At 39.1% G+C, this 12632-nt stretch overlaps 1 long non-coding RNA gene across 3 annotated transcripts in view; it reads right to left on the bottom strand.

Annotated features, from left to right (window-relative positions):
- Positions 1-12632, bottom strand: part of LOC138110729 (uncharacterized) — a 39579-nt gene that overhangs the window by 14488 nt on the left and 12459 nt on the right. For 2 of the 3 annotated variants that reach the window (XR_011151031.1, XR_011151033.1), the window contains exons 2-3: positions 6784-7001; positions 1683-1746 (exon numbers count right to left, since the gene is read on the bottom strand). This is a non-coding gene — a long non-coding RNA (uncharacterized lncRNA). The remainder of the gene's footprint in view (positions 1-1682; positions 1747-6783; positions 7002-12632) is intronic. The other variant, XR_011151032.1, reaches the window with a different exon arrangement.

Raw genomic sequence — 12632 nt, 5'->3', positions numbered from 1 at the left:
ACCGGAACATCCTCCCCTGACATAACTTCAGTGCTGCTGTGTCCAGATACCTGAAAATTTACACCTGAGATTGCAAAAATATAAGAAAGCTTCCTTTCCCTTCCCACAGGAATTAGATGCAAAATCATGTCCTCCTCAGAATGTAGCAAATCTTATCTGGAGTATATTCACTCTATTAAGAAAATCCCAACTTCAGACCTGATTTTGTTTTACTTTGAACTTCCCCCAAACAAACATCACATCCCAGCAAAAATGTGATTATTGGTGGAGCCGTGGAGGATCCCCATGCAAGCTCTTAGGTGTCACAGAACCTATAAAAGAACTTTGTGTACCACAATGACCTGAACCACGAACTAAATACACCCAGCTTGTACAATGCAGAGTCAGTAAATATATATGCAATCCAAGGTGTGTAGGGCTGTCATTCCTCAAAAGTGTTCTCAGGCAATGTTACTGAATGGAAGTGTCAAAATATCAGTGCCTTCTGGCAATGCAGGCATGATTCCCACTTTACATCCCGCTAAAGTCACACATCAACGGGCTAAGAAAACACAATGGATCATAAGAGAACTCCACAGCAGGGCTTTCATACCTATATGTGAATGATATCACAGAAAACAGGGGTGAAAGTGGTTTAAGATTTCAATTGGGCTGCACCCACCCTTTCTTTCCAGGTGCAGTCAACTCACACCTGACTAGAGAAGATCTGGAGATCTCCAGTGGAAGCTCCACAGCCTGGCAATCATTCCAGCACCACACTACTCTTAGCATTAACAAAAACCTTTCCTCATGTTTAACCTGCTGCTGCCTTAGCTGCTTGAGGCTAACATCAGGAAACAGTAGCTCAGATGAAACCATAAGAGCACTTAATGGAGGGGAGGATCACTTTACCTCTGCTACAAATGAGACATCTGCTTGAATATCCCTACTTGTAATTTTTACAAAAAAATATGTTAACCGCTATTTGCATCACAGTCCACCAGAAGCCCTAGCAATTCTTACTGCATTTTTTCTTCAGAATAACCATCTAGCTGTTCCTAAGTGCATAATCTGATACTTTTTCTTAATAATTTTATTTTTCTCAGTGTTATTTTATGTACCGGTTTGGATAAGGTCACCCCAAGACATTTTACTACCTAGTTTTCCAAGCTGTTCCTGTTTTTCCAGCTCCTTGTAGCATAGTGTCACCTGTCAATTCAAGATGCACCCTTCTATGTTACCATCCCTATCATCAAGGATATCATGGAATTGTACAAGAACCAAAAGGGAAATCCTGCAGAAATGCCATTAAAACAACTTTCTCATTTGACAGAGGATCACTGACAGCAACTTGTTGAACATGCCTTGCTAACCTACCAGGGTATGCATTTCAGAATCATCTCAGCAAGTCCATGTAAAAAATGAGATGGTGCCTGATAAGCATGCAAGATGGTATGAACACCTTTCCCTGGTACTGAGAGGAGCTCTGCTATCCATGCCATCCCTACATTTTCTCAGAGAAAGTCAAGCTGGTTTCAAATTATTAGTTTTGGACATATCTGCTGGCTAATCACAGATCTCCTTCTTACCCTAGTGCTGCTGTCAGGTCTTTTGAGGAACTGATATTGGTCTAACTATACAAAGCAAAAACTCTGCCATCTAGGTCGGGACATCAGTGCCACCAGAGCTCACAAAGTGCTTACCCCTCTCAAAACTTCCTCTTCTCATCCTGGTCTGGAACTCGTGAGTGTCAACAGAATGACTGCCCTAAAAGAAGTTAAAGCAAAACAGAAGATAAAACAACTTCATTCTTGCAAAGACGTCTGCATTTTGCATCAACCCTGTGCCTGCAGCACTTTGCTGTCTTGCCTGTGGTCTGTCAGTCCATTTTCAGTTTTAAGCTCCTCGAGGCAGAGGCAGGACACTTCATCCTGTGCTTACTCCCAGTAATGTATTGTGCCTCCTACGGTGGCTTGACCACTAATTGAAGCTGTAGGTTGCTGTAGTCACAGAGGGAATGCAGTGCAATCCTTCTAATTCCAAATTGCTTTCGATTGCGGCGCACGGCACAAACAGAGACATTGCAAATGACAGCCCACACAGAGAACATGGACTTCCTGGGAATTTAAAACTTCAATGATTTATAGCCCAATTTTGTAAGACAATCAGCAACACACCTTTCTAATTAATTAGCAAACAGAGAGGCAGTCATGGAGAATACCTATTTTACCATCCTGTTTTAAAAATCTCTATCGGCAACATTTTCCCCCTACACACAAAATATCTGCGTTTAGCAAGGACCAAATAAATTTAATCACCCTCTGCTGATGTAATGACTTAATCTTCCTCTTATTTTATGCTTTGACCAAAGTAACACTTGGTTAAATATATATTTTTCCATTTCAGCTGAAAAATTCATGGAGGAAAGAACAAATCCCACCTCCTCTGACATATTTCCATTTTATTTTGGAGAACCCCAAATCCTAGTTTTCCTAGCAGGCCTGTTCCATTGTGTTAAAACCCTCTTCCTAATTATGCCTCAAGATTGATTAATTACTTCAGGAATGGTTTAGGCGCAGAAAGTCAGTCTTGGAATTCAAATCTGTCTGCCTAAAAAGCCTCAAAAAACCATTTTCCACACTTCCCCACCCACAGATTTGTTGTTCTTCTGTCAGTTCATGCTCCTTCTGACAAACATATGTCCTGATTTGTTTGTTAGTACAAGATGATGAGCAAAAAAAGGTAGAAAATTACACATAATTAAGTAAAAATATTTTGCCTATGGGGGAAATTAAGTAAAACCTGCACTCATCCACACCTGAAAGAGTGTGACAGCAATTAATTAGACTTACTTTGTAATGAACTGTGAGCTGACAAAAAATACTCAGTATTACCCTAAATATTTTTTGTAATAGTAGCAATACACTGTACAGATGGGCAACTTAGCATTTAATTTCTTAAGACTGCAAATCTAACACTACTCTGGCTTTTGAAAGCCAAAACTACCTACTCTTGATACAGCACGAAAATTCAGTGTGGCTCACTGCATAGCTGTGCTGGGATATCAGCAAACCTTTGTAGCCTGGGTGAATAATTATGGGTATTTTTAAAATTTCCGTAGCATCTCTTCTCCGGGAATTTCAAGCATACCAAATGTGTGCTCAGTAAGGTTATTGGACCTTTCTGGAGTCAGCATTTTATGCAGTTTGAATGAACAGCAGAGGGTTTGTGGTTTGCCCAGAGAGTTAATGGCAGAGCTGGAGCAGAGTCAGAGTTCCTGCCGTGCTTGTGCTCTCCTGCTCTGACCACAGGACCACACACCCACATCAGCCCCACAAAACAACACAGGACCTGAGTGAAAATGTATTTTCAGTACAAGCTTTTGTTACATCTCTTCTATACAACCTATACCACAGCCCAGAACAACTGTATAACCCCATATTTGCTCTCAGATTTACAGCCTTCTCTGGAATTTTTAACCTCTTTGTATCCCAGTTAAAGGTGCCACGATCGAAAACTGATATTTCCACCTAGATTCTCCTTGAACTGTATGAAAATGCAGTGATAGAGGCATGAAAGCAAGTGAGCTGGGGGAAGGAGAATTCCTCAGTTTATATTTTACACAAGTTACTTCATACAACTTTAAAAAACACTGTAGGAGAAATGCTGAAATCAATGTACTTTGTCTTTTGCCTGCAGAGAAGTTTCACAAGCAGCAATAAAAAACTCCAAGGAATAAGAAACCTCCCAAAACATTATTTTAAACTAAACTGAAACATTTGAAAATTAAATAAATGTGCAGGGAGCCAGAGGGAGTAGCCAAATATTTGGAGCTGGCAATTACCATTGTTTAAGAGCCTAAGCTTGGTCATTTCATCATTGGAATTCCTTTGGATGTTTTTGTTGAAGCAGAAATTATATATTTCCTCATAAAATATGCAGTTTGGATTTCACAAAAGGTCAGCCCATCGATGGCCCTGGAATCCTGTTATATATGATTTGATGAAATTGCAAAATATTATGTTTCTAGTAACCTGCAGGGTCACTTCTTTCCCCCTCACTACAAAAGGCCTCTACTAGACATCATTTAAATCCTACTTAAGACATTAAAACAGGATTTAAGTGGGATTTTAAAGATTAATAAACCTCATGTAGGTCTTTAAAACCAGGATGAATTTAATCTTCAATTCCCAGCAGCACATCAGGACAAGCCCACAGCAGTTTTTCTATACTTGCCCTATGAGTACAAAATACAACATGCAGAGAGTGAAAACATCTGTGGTTTCCACAACTATTAATCCAGTCACTGTCCAGACAATTAGGGAATCTAGTTATTTCCAGTCTGCTTCAGCACATTCATCAAATAAAGGGAAAAAACAATGGCAGGCACCAGGAAGCCAACCTCCAACTGCAGTGCCCTAGCAGAGCAAGCTGCAATATCAACAAGTATCATAAAATAAATTATAAATTATATTAGGGAATGAATGTATTTATACATACTGAAATTGGGTTCGTGTCCAAAAAATGTGGGAGCACTCACAACGTAGTGGAGTTTTATATTCATTCACCCAAGCCCTGTGCTCCTGGTGTCTACCAATTATTTTCTGTAAAGTTTACCAGGGACCAAAAAACTCCTGCTGGGTAAGATTTGCACACAGCCAGTAGCGAGCACATTCAATTATGATAGTGTTTAATTAACTACACAATGAAACATGGCCATTAAGTGAGTTTCTATCTCAAGGAAATACTTATAGAAAAAGTACCCAGCTCTTTTTCTCCTTGTTTTAGAGAACGAAGTGCAAAAAAGACAGATGCAACTGGCAACGATTTTTGTCTCTTGGTGGCTCAGGAAACGTGGAGCCCAACTCTTACATAATGGATTGAGAATAAATTTAACTTGTCCATGTAGAGTAATCTGTAGGAATTCTTGCACTGACTGAGGGTCAGGTTTGGTTTTTCATTTAACTACCCACCCTGGCTATATAATAAATCTTACATAAACAAACCCAGACAGTAGGATTAAAGGATAAACATAACTAATGCTCTGATCCAGAGTCTGTGATGAATGAGAGAAAAAAAGCCAAACAAACCCCAAAAGATGCACCATGCACGCACATTGCCTTTAATTTTCCAACCTGTCCAAAGTCTATCTGTTTTTTCCCTAAAACTTAACCTATATTTAAATACACTTCAGCTGATTTTGAACTCATTAGGTCATTTTCTGCTATTACCACCTAACTGGAAAGGTTTTTTTCCTGATATAGCAGTATTGAAGATTATTAACAGTAAATGCCTATGAAAATTCATGATTTTATAACTTCTGTGTTCAAGACTGCTGGGAAAAACCATTCTGATATTTACTAACCACAATGAAAGGAGGAATTCATTGCAAGGCACTTGGAAAATATATATACATGCTATCTTATATTATTCCAATTTTATATTATTCCAACAATAACAATATAGAATAAATCTTTCCAATTGCATTACAGCAGTCAATTTGTGAAAAACACATAATATATGGAAATGCTAAACAGAGAAAATAGTGAAAAAATCTAAACCCAAAAACATACACAGAGGAAGAGCCTGAGGTGAGCAACACACTCTTGATTCCTTTCAAGCCACTGAGATTTGCATTATCACAAAAAATTTTCTCTCTCGTAAAGAACACATTAAGAAGTCACTCAACTCATGTTCACAACTGTAAGAACCTAAATACTACAAAGTCCTTCTGTATTTTTATAAGCTATTCATAAACCTGAATAGAAATTATTTGACTTAAGGTTATATTATATGAATAATTTCTTTTGCAATTAATTGCATTTGACTGTCACAGTGATTATCTTATTACCAGTTTGCTTTGTTTTTACTGCTGGAAGGTGCTTCTGTCACTGAAGTCCCAACTGAATCACCTTTCAAGTCCTTAACAGATCCTTCCTCTCAAAGAAGTATGAATAACTTAGGGAAAGCATTTCCACTACAAAACTGACAAGATTCACAAGGAAAATGAAGTTATTAATTCTCAATTTTTCCAAAATCAAAGCTGTGGTAAATTTTCTCTGTTATCAGCTTATGGACCCCATATTTTCCCATACAATGACAAACACTAGAAAGCATGATCTGAATGTCTATACAGATATAATTTATTATCTGAGAAGAACTAAAATGTGGGACCTCCAGGGAAAAAGATGATGGTGAACTAACATCATTTTAAAAATATATTAAAGAAAAGATTAAAATATTTCCATATATGAGAAATAGAAAAACATTTCTGGAAATGAGCCAAAGTCTTAGCATGAGAAAAATCACAGGGGTCTCCCGATGAGGACAGTACCAACTTCCACATGTTGCCATATTCCAATATTTCACAAAAGAAAATCTGTACATTCAGATAAATGTTTTTTATTCCCCAGAATAAGTTTTGAAATATCAAGTGACTTTTTAGTGACTGGAAGAAAATTTCTTGCCCATTTCAGATTCAGTCCAATACATCAACTCTGGAAAAGCATTTTCTCAGGAGAGCAATAAATGGAGACAAGCTGCAGCAACAGGACAGTGGCTTTGGGTAGGGAATCACCCACAGACTCACATCAGCATCCCCTTCCATTTCCTTTAAATGCCTTCTGGTACTTACTCCAGAGCAGAGAAATTGGGAGCAGCCTTTTTCACTCCCTTTTAGAACACCAGACCCACGTTCAGAACACATTCACTTCTGCTGAAATTGCTGCTGTGAAGGCACATAACACCTACCCCTCCCAGTGTCCACCAACAGGGCTGCAGGGACACTGTCCCACAGTTCCATACCTTATGTCCAGTGGGAAGTCACCAGTTAGCCAGAAATGGAGATTTACAGCCACACCACCTATCTTTAAGGCCAAGCCATTTGTCTTGTTTGAATATAACTCATTCTTCTGATGCAAGGAAACAGCGTTGTTGCCAAAAATTCACAGTTGCTTCAGATACTCAAGCCATGTGTTTGTCTGTTGGGGAATAACCATCCAAAGGGCAGAGCATGAATACAGCTGGAAACACAACAAACAAAAAGGGTTCAAAATCACCCTCATAAAAAAAATAAAAATTATATGTTGCAGTAGTTACTACCATAGTAAAACACCCTTTCAGAGCTATAAAAACCTGTCTTCTGCATCTCTGCTCAAGTGAGAGTGTCCAAGTTTGCAAGTACAAGGCTCAAATAGGATTATCAGATGAGAGAGCACTCTTTCCCACTTGCTGTGAATTGCTCTGTACCTCCTCAAAACACAAATTTTGGAAGCATTTGATAAACAGCAGATGTTTTTTTGTTTAAATTCACTTCGCTTCTATAAATCGAATTACACCATCCATTTTAACATAGAACTTTAGAAGTATTTAGGTTGGAAAAGACCTCCAAGATAAGCAAGTCCAACCTTTAGCACCAACAGGTAGAAGCACTTTTGTCTGTGGGCTATGAACAGTAAGATAATGCAATAGTGCTTCATCTTGTCACACTCGTATTTATTTTTTAGCAGCAACTGTAGCCAGTGATTTAATCTTTCTATACCTTGTGTACACCCTCCTGAAAGAAAACACTTACTTTTCACTAGTGTAAGAATCAGGACATGAATACCTGACTCATGTAGCATGAAGCTGTTGGTATTTGTCTCAGATGACTGGGTACAATCATGCTTCTGTGTACCTCCCTCTTTCCCCTGTACTTTTAAGATAATTTCTGCCCTGGCCTTCAAGGCAGTGCTGAAACCTGCACTGAGAACTTCAGTGAATATATTCTTTGAAAAGCTAGGGGTTTCCCTGTGGTTCATGTTACGAATGGTTTGAGTGATACCCAAACACAACCCCCCAGGAGATTGCCTGGCATGGTTTCTTATACAGTATATAGCTCAAAAGTGCAGGAGCCCATATTGATTTCAGCTCAGCCAGGACTAATGAAATGGTGTGCATTGAAATTCCTGTGTACTGTACAGAGACAGGGTTATTGACCTGAAACTGGGGTTCTCAGGGAATGTCACAGCTGCTGCTCAGCACAGTGGCAGCTACACATTGCACAGCTCACCCCAAACCAGGGGAAATCCAAGCAGGGTTGTGTGCTTTAATTGTACTCATCTCAGTGATAAGGGTGATTTCTTTTAATTCAGTAGGTACTGAGCACACTTCGAGCTGTTCCTCCTTTTCCCAACCTCCTGCAAGATCAACAGGAGCAAAAAGTGAGACTGTATTGATAAACTCAACCCAGAGAGCAGTAACCTGGCATTTACAGCCCACAGCTCTCTGAAAATAACGCCACAGAAAGTCTCTCCACAATCCAAGAGGAAGGACAGGTTAGAAAAGGCAAGGCTACTAAATGTCATGGACAAAACTCCATCAGAATGCTTAAAAAATGAACAAGGTAAACATTCAGACATTCCCTCACTATTAGTTCACTGTATGAAGCCAAAGCTAAGTCAACTTGTTAATAATTTTGAATATATTCAGAAATCTATTATTAAAAAGATATTTCTGGTGCCTTTTTCATTTACTTATGAATTTTTATACCCTCAAAATCAAATAAATACAAAATTCACCAGAATTTCTTTTAGGAATGAAGACTTCTCATATTCAAATTCTCCATACTGCAGGAAGGAAAATAATTGTCAACAACACAGATGTAATGAAAATTCTGAAATCCTTTCAGCTTTGTGACTGGGGCTGGAGGAGTATCATCTTCTAACTCTAAGATTCTGGAAAGTAAAGTGATATTTTGCCTTAAGGCTGGTGTAGGTATTTGTGTGTGAGGTGACACTTCCTTGAACAGGCCAAAGTAAAAACCCGTATTTTGAAGAAAATGAAACTATAACCACCCAGGCGGAAGAGAATCTCGCTGAGGGATGGAGTAGTTCTTAAAAAAAAAAAAAAAATCTGCAAACAGTATGATCTCTCCAACAAATCCTAAAAAAAATGCAGTGCTAAGAACAACTTCTTCCAAACATCTCTAATCAAAATGAACTGAAAATCTGCTCTATCCAACAGAGAGTTACAAGTGGAAGCCAGTTCCCCATTAGCAATCCCTCACGTGTCCCCAGTGGTTTGGAGCACATGTGAAACCTGGCCTTTTTATTAATTCTAGAAAAAAAGTAATGGGGAATAGAGCATATGCTTTCTCTTCTACTCTAATGACCCTTTGACAGACACATAAAGATACTAAAAGTTTGTGGGAGAAAGAGGAATAAATAACTTTAATTAAATTTATTCCATCACAAGTACAAAATTATCTCAACTTCTCACAGTTAACTCTCTCTATGTACAAAGAGCCTGGAACTGAGGACAAGCTAAAACATCTACTACTCTCTTCTAATTTGCTCTCTCTTTAACAACCCTTCAGACAAGGTCTCCCCACATTTACACAATAGTCACCTGGATCTGCTTTCCTTCCAACAAGTTTCCACTTGTGGAGGTTTTACCAGTAAGCAACTTCGTCAAGGCCTGAAAGGTGCTGGAAGCCTTTCTCAAAAGGTCTTGGAACTCCATGGAGGTCTTGTCCTGAATCCCTTGGGTAAGCTCTGCTATGCACACCAACAGGTCTGGTATCAATAAATCCATAAACACCACCACAAAAACCAACATTCTTTGCAGAAAGACAGCAGCGAGGCTCTCATAACCACATCTGTCAGCATTTGGCTTGTAAACAGCGACCAATTCAAATGAAAAATGAACACTGGCACCTTTCTGAAACCAACAGGCTGTGAGCTTATGAGAAATGCAGAGCAAATTAAGGATGAGATCAAGCCCAATAATATTTCCAAAGAGAAATGAATCACTGAAAAACCCCACAGCAGGAAGAAAAAACAGAGCAACACTTTTTCGTGAGAGTGAGTAACTGAGGCAAGTTTTGATAGTGTTACCAACTTCTGCAGCGAGAAATGCTAGGCCGTGTTGGGAGAGCCCACTAAAGAAGCAACTGTATGCTGAAGCAGCAAAGGTATTTGTCTAAAAAAAAATTAACTTTAAGAGGAGGATGAGTACAGCTTCCAAGAAAAATACTATGAGATCTACTACTGAAAAATAAGCCAGTTTGGTTTATGTATCCCTGTCATATCCTTCCATGATGTTCAGCAAAAATGACAGCAGCAGTGTTTTTCATTACACAAAATGTTGGGTTATTGGTGGTTTATTGTAAGAATTTGGAGGATTTTTGTTTCTCAGTTCCTCATAGATCTGACTTCTTTTTCTTCTTGCTCATGAAGAGATTTGTTTCCTGAAAAGTCTTCAGAAAGCAGGCTAACTGAAAAGAGCTTGCATAAGTCCTAGGAAAACGACAAGCAATTACAGAAAATTGTAGCTGGTCATTCAGTCCATAACAAAAATAGATATTAAAGCAGTCAGCCTGAACCAGTTATTATCCCTCTTATTGAAATATCCTGCAGCAAAGTCTATGAAATAATATCACATGGAGATATCCCTAGTGGTGCCAGCACTTTCTGATGCCATCGATAGACCAAGGAGGTTGGATGATGTATTTTTTCACCGCCTGCATGCTCTGGAGACCAAAGTGTGAGGCTGCTCACCCCAGCTTCTGAAGTAGAGGGAAAGACAAAAAACCCCCTGTTCCCACACACTGGCTGCATCGCCCTGGGCTGAGCCACAAGCTCATGGAGTTTTCCTTCTCCCTCCCTCCATTCCTAGAGCTCCCAGCTATTTTATTTACACAGTTCATGCCAGCTGGGAAGTGACCGCTGCCTCGAAGGAAGCGGAAAGGTCAGGAACTCATTTCACATGAACCTCTGAGCCAGCACAGAGCAGAATCTTCTCAGTAGACACAAAGGAATGACAAGAGTTGGGGGAGAAAGAATGGGGCAGAAAGATGAGGGGGGCGCATTAAAAATTAAGACACAACAGAGAAAAAACAGCAGTGCAAATGAAGAAAAAAATTCACCGTTCAAAGGACAGCATGAATTAGAAAATGAATTGTGCTACAAGTAAACCCAGCTAGTCTGTGAAAATACAAGTTGTATGTGCTCACATCATAACAATGAAGAGATTGACTGACTCTAAGCTATTGAACACAGTAAACCACCATTATTCTAATTTTCTTCCAAATTTTAACCAGCTTCTATCACTCTCAGAGGGGTTTCTCCAGCAGCAGCTTTACCTCCTATTTATGAATAGATGAACTTGTTCATGGAGCTCAGTATGTAAAAAACTAGATTGAACATGTTAGAGATCTACTAAAACTGTATTTCCACTTACACAAGCAATGTATTTACTGAGTTTAAATGTGAGTATTTCCAGTCTTTCAGGATTGCAAGATGAAGGAGACAGGATTGTACATATTTATGCTTGTATTTATTAACCCTGCTTAAAAACAGTGTCCTAAGAGCCTGACAGATTTATTAGCTGTTTCTAGGAGCCTTAGCACAGCCAAAGTGCTTCATGACAGGCAGAGAGTCTACCTGTAGGCGGAGGGTTGTTTTGAGGAAGGTGTTGAACAGGTTAAGAGTGACATTGCTGTCTCTGTACAAACAGAACTAACCCTTGAAACCAGAGACACTTGTCTTTTTCTCACAAGGCCAGTATTTTAAGCCACAAATGCAACCATGGGACAAACCTCATAAGAGCCATCACCATTCAAACTGGCCCATGAAATAAAACTCATCCCACAGCAACAGTCCACAAAGTGGGAGTTTACACAGGACTTGACAAAACATTTATAATCCTCTGCTTGACAACTCTTAAGAAGTTACTTTGAAAACCTCCCTTGCCCGTGCCTAAAAAAGAACAAAACCCCCCAAAACACCAAACCAAGACCAAAATAAACCCCAGCCCTTAGTAGTACTAACATGATTGTTTCCCACATTAGTGTGACTTGCCCAGAGATCACGAGGCAGCAGCTACATGAGAATGTAACGGAAGCAAAGAGAAGCTGTGCACAAAGCAAGATTAGGGAGAGTGACTAAAACCCGTGAGCTGTGCAATTAAAACGTTGACAGAGAGCTAAATCCCCCTAGCACCTTTCTCTTTTCCCATATCGCTCTTTCTCAGCAGAAAGCATTTCATTTAATCATCAAAGAGATTTTGGTGTTAAGACTTCAGCTGTCATTTTAGAAGTTAAGCCTTTTCAACTTACTTCATGATGTCAGTGATATTCCAAAAGAAACCTGCAATGCCATAAATGCTAAGTGTAATCTCATCACAAAACACACAAAGTAATCCTTGTTCCTACAATTGCTTTGCTGCCAAATAAAAAACACATTCACAAAGAGTACAAGTGAATTAAATAATCTGAAAGAGTCCCATTGAAGTTAGTACTGAAATTCCAGATATCACTTGTCCAGTTAAGGAAAAGGAATTTTCAGCCTCAAAACTTGATCGGAAAAGTGTGAGACTCCCTCTCTTTTAGCCAGTGAGCTTAGAAACTAATGTTTTATGTCATTGACATGTGTCCTTTATCAATAGGGCAGAAGAATGCTACTGTTATATACGACAAATACACTTAATTTTCACATCTCTGTTTCAGGCTTAATTTCCTCCATGCAGATTCTGCTGCAAAGGCAGTTAGAGAGGAGAACTTTAGGAAACCTATTACTACTAACTCTAAGTCTAGCTCATTGAGGAGCTCTTAAGTACTTCATACTAAAACTTCCTGACTGGTCTTGCATGACTTATTTTCAGCAACTGGTGCT

Source organism: Aphelocoma coerulescens, chromosome 5 (genome assembly GCF_041296385.1).
Source record: "Aphelocoma coerulescens isolate FSJ_1873_10779 chromosome 5, UR_Acoe_1.0, whole genome shotgun sequence".
NCBI classification, from domain to species: domain Eukaryota; kingdom Metazoa; phylum Chordata; class Aves; order Passeriformes; family Corvidae; genus Aphelocoma; species Aphelocoma coerulescens.
This window is presented reverse-complemented; position numbering and strand designations above follow the sequence as displayed.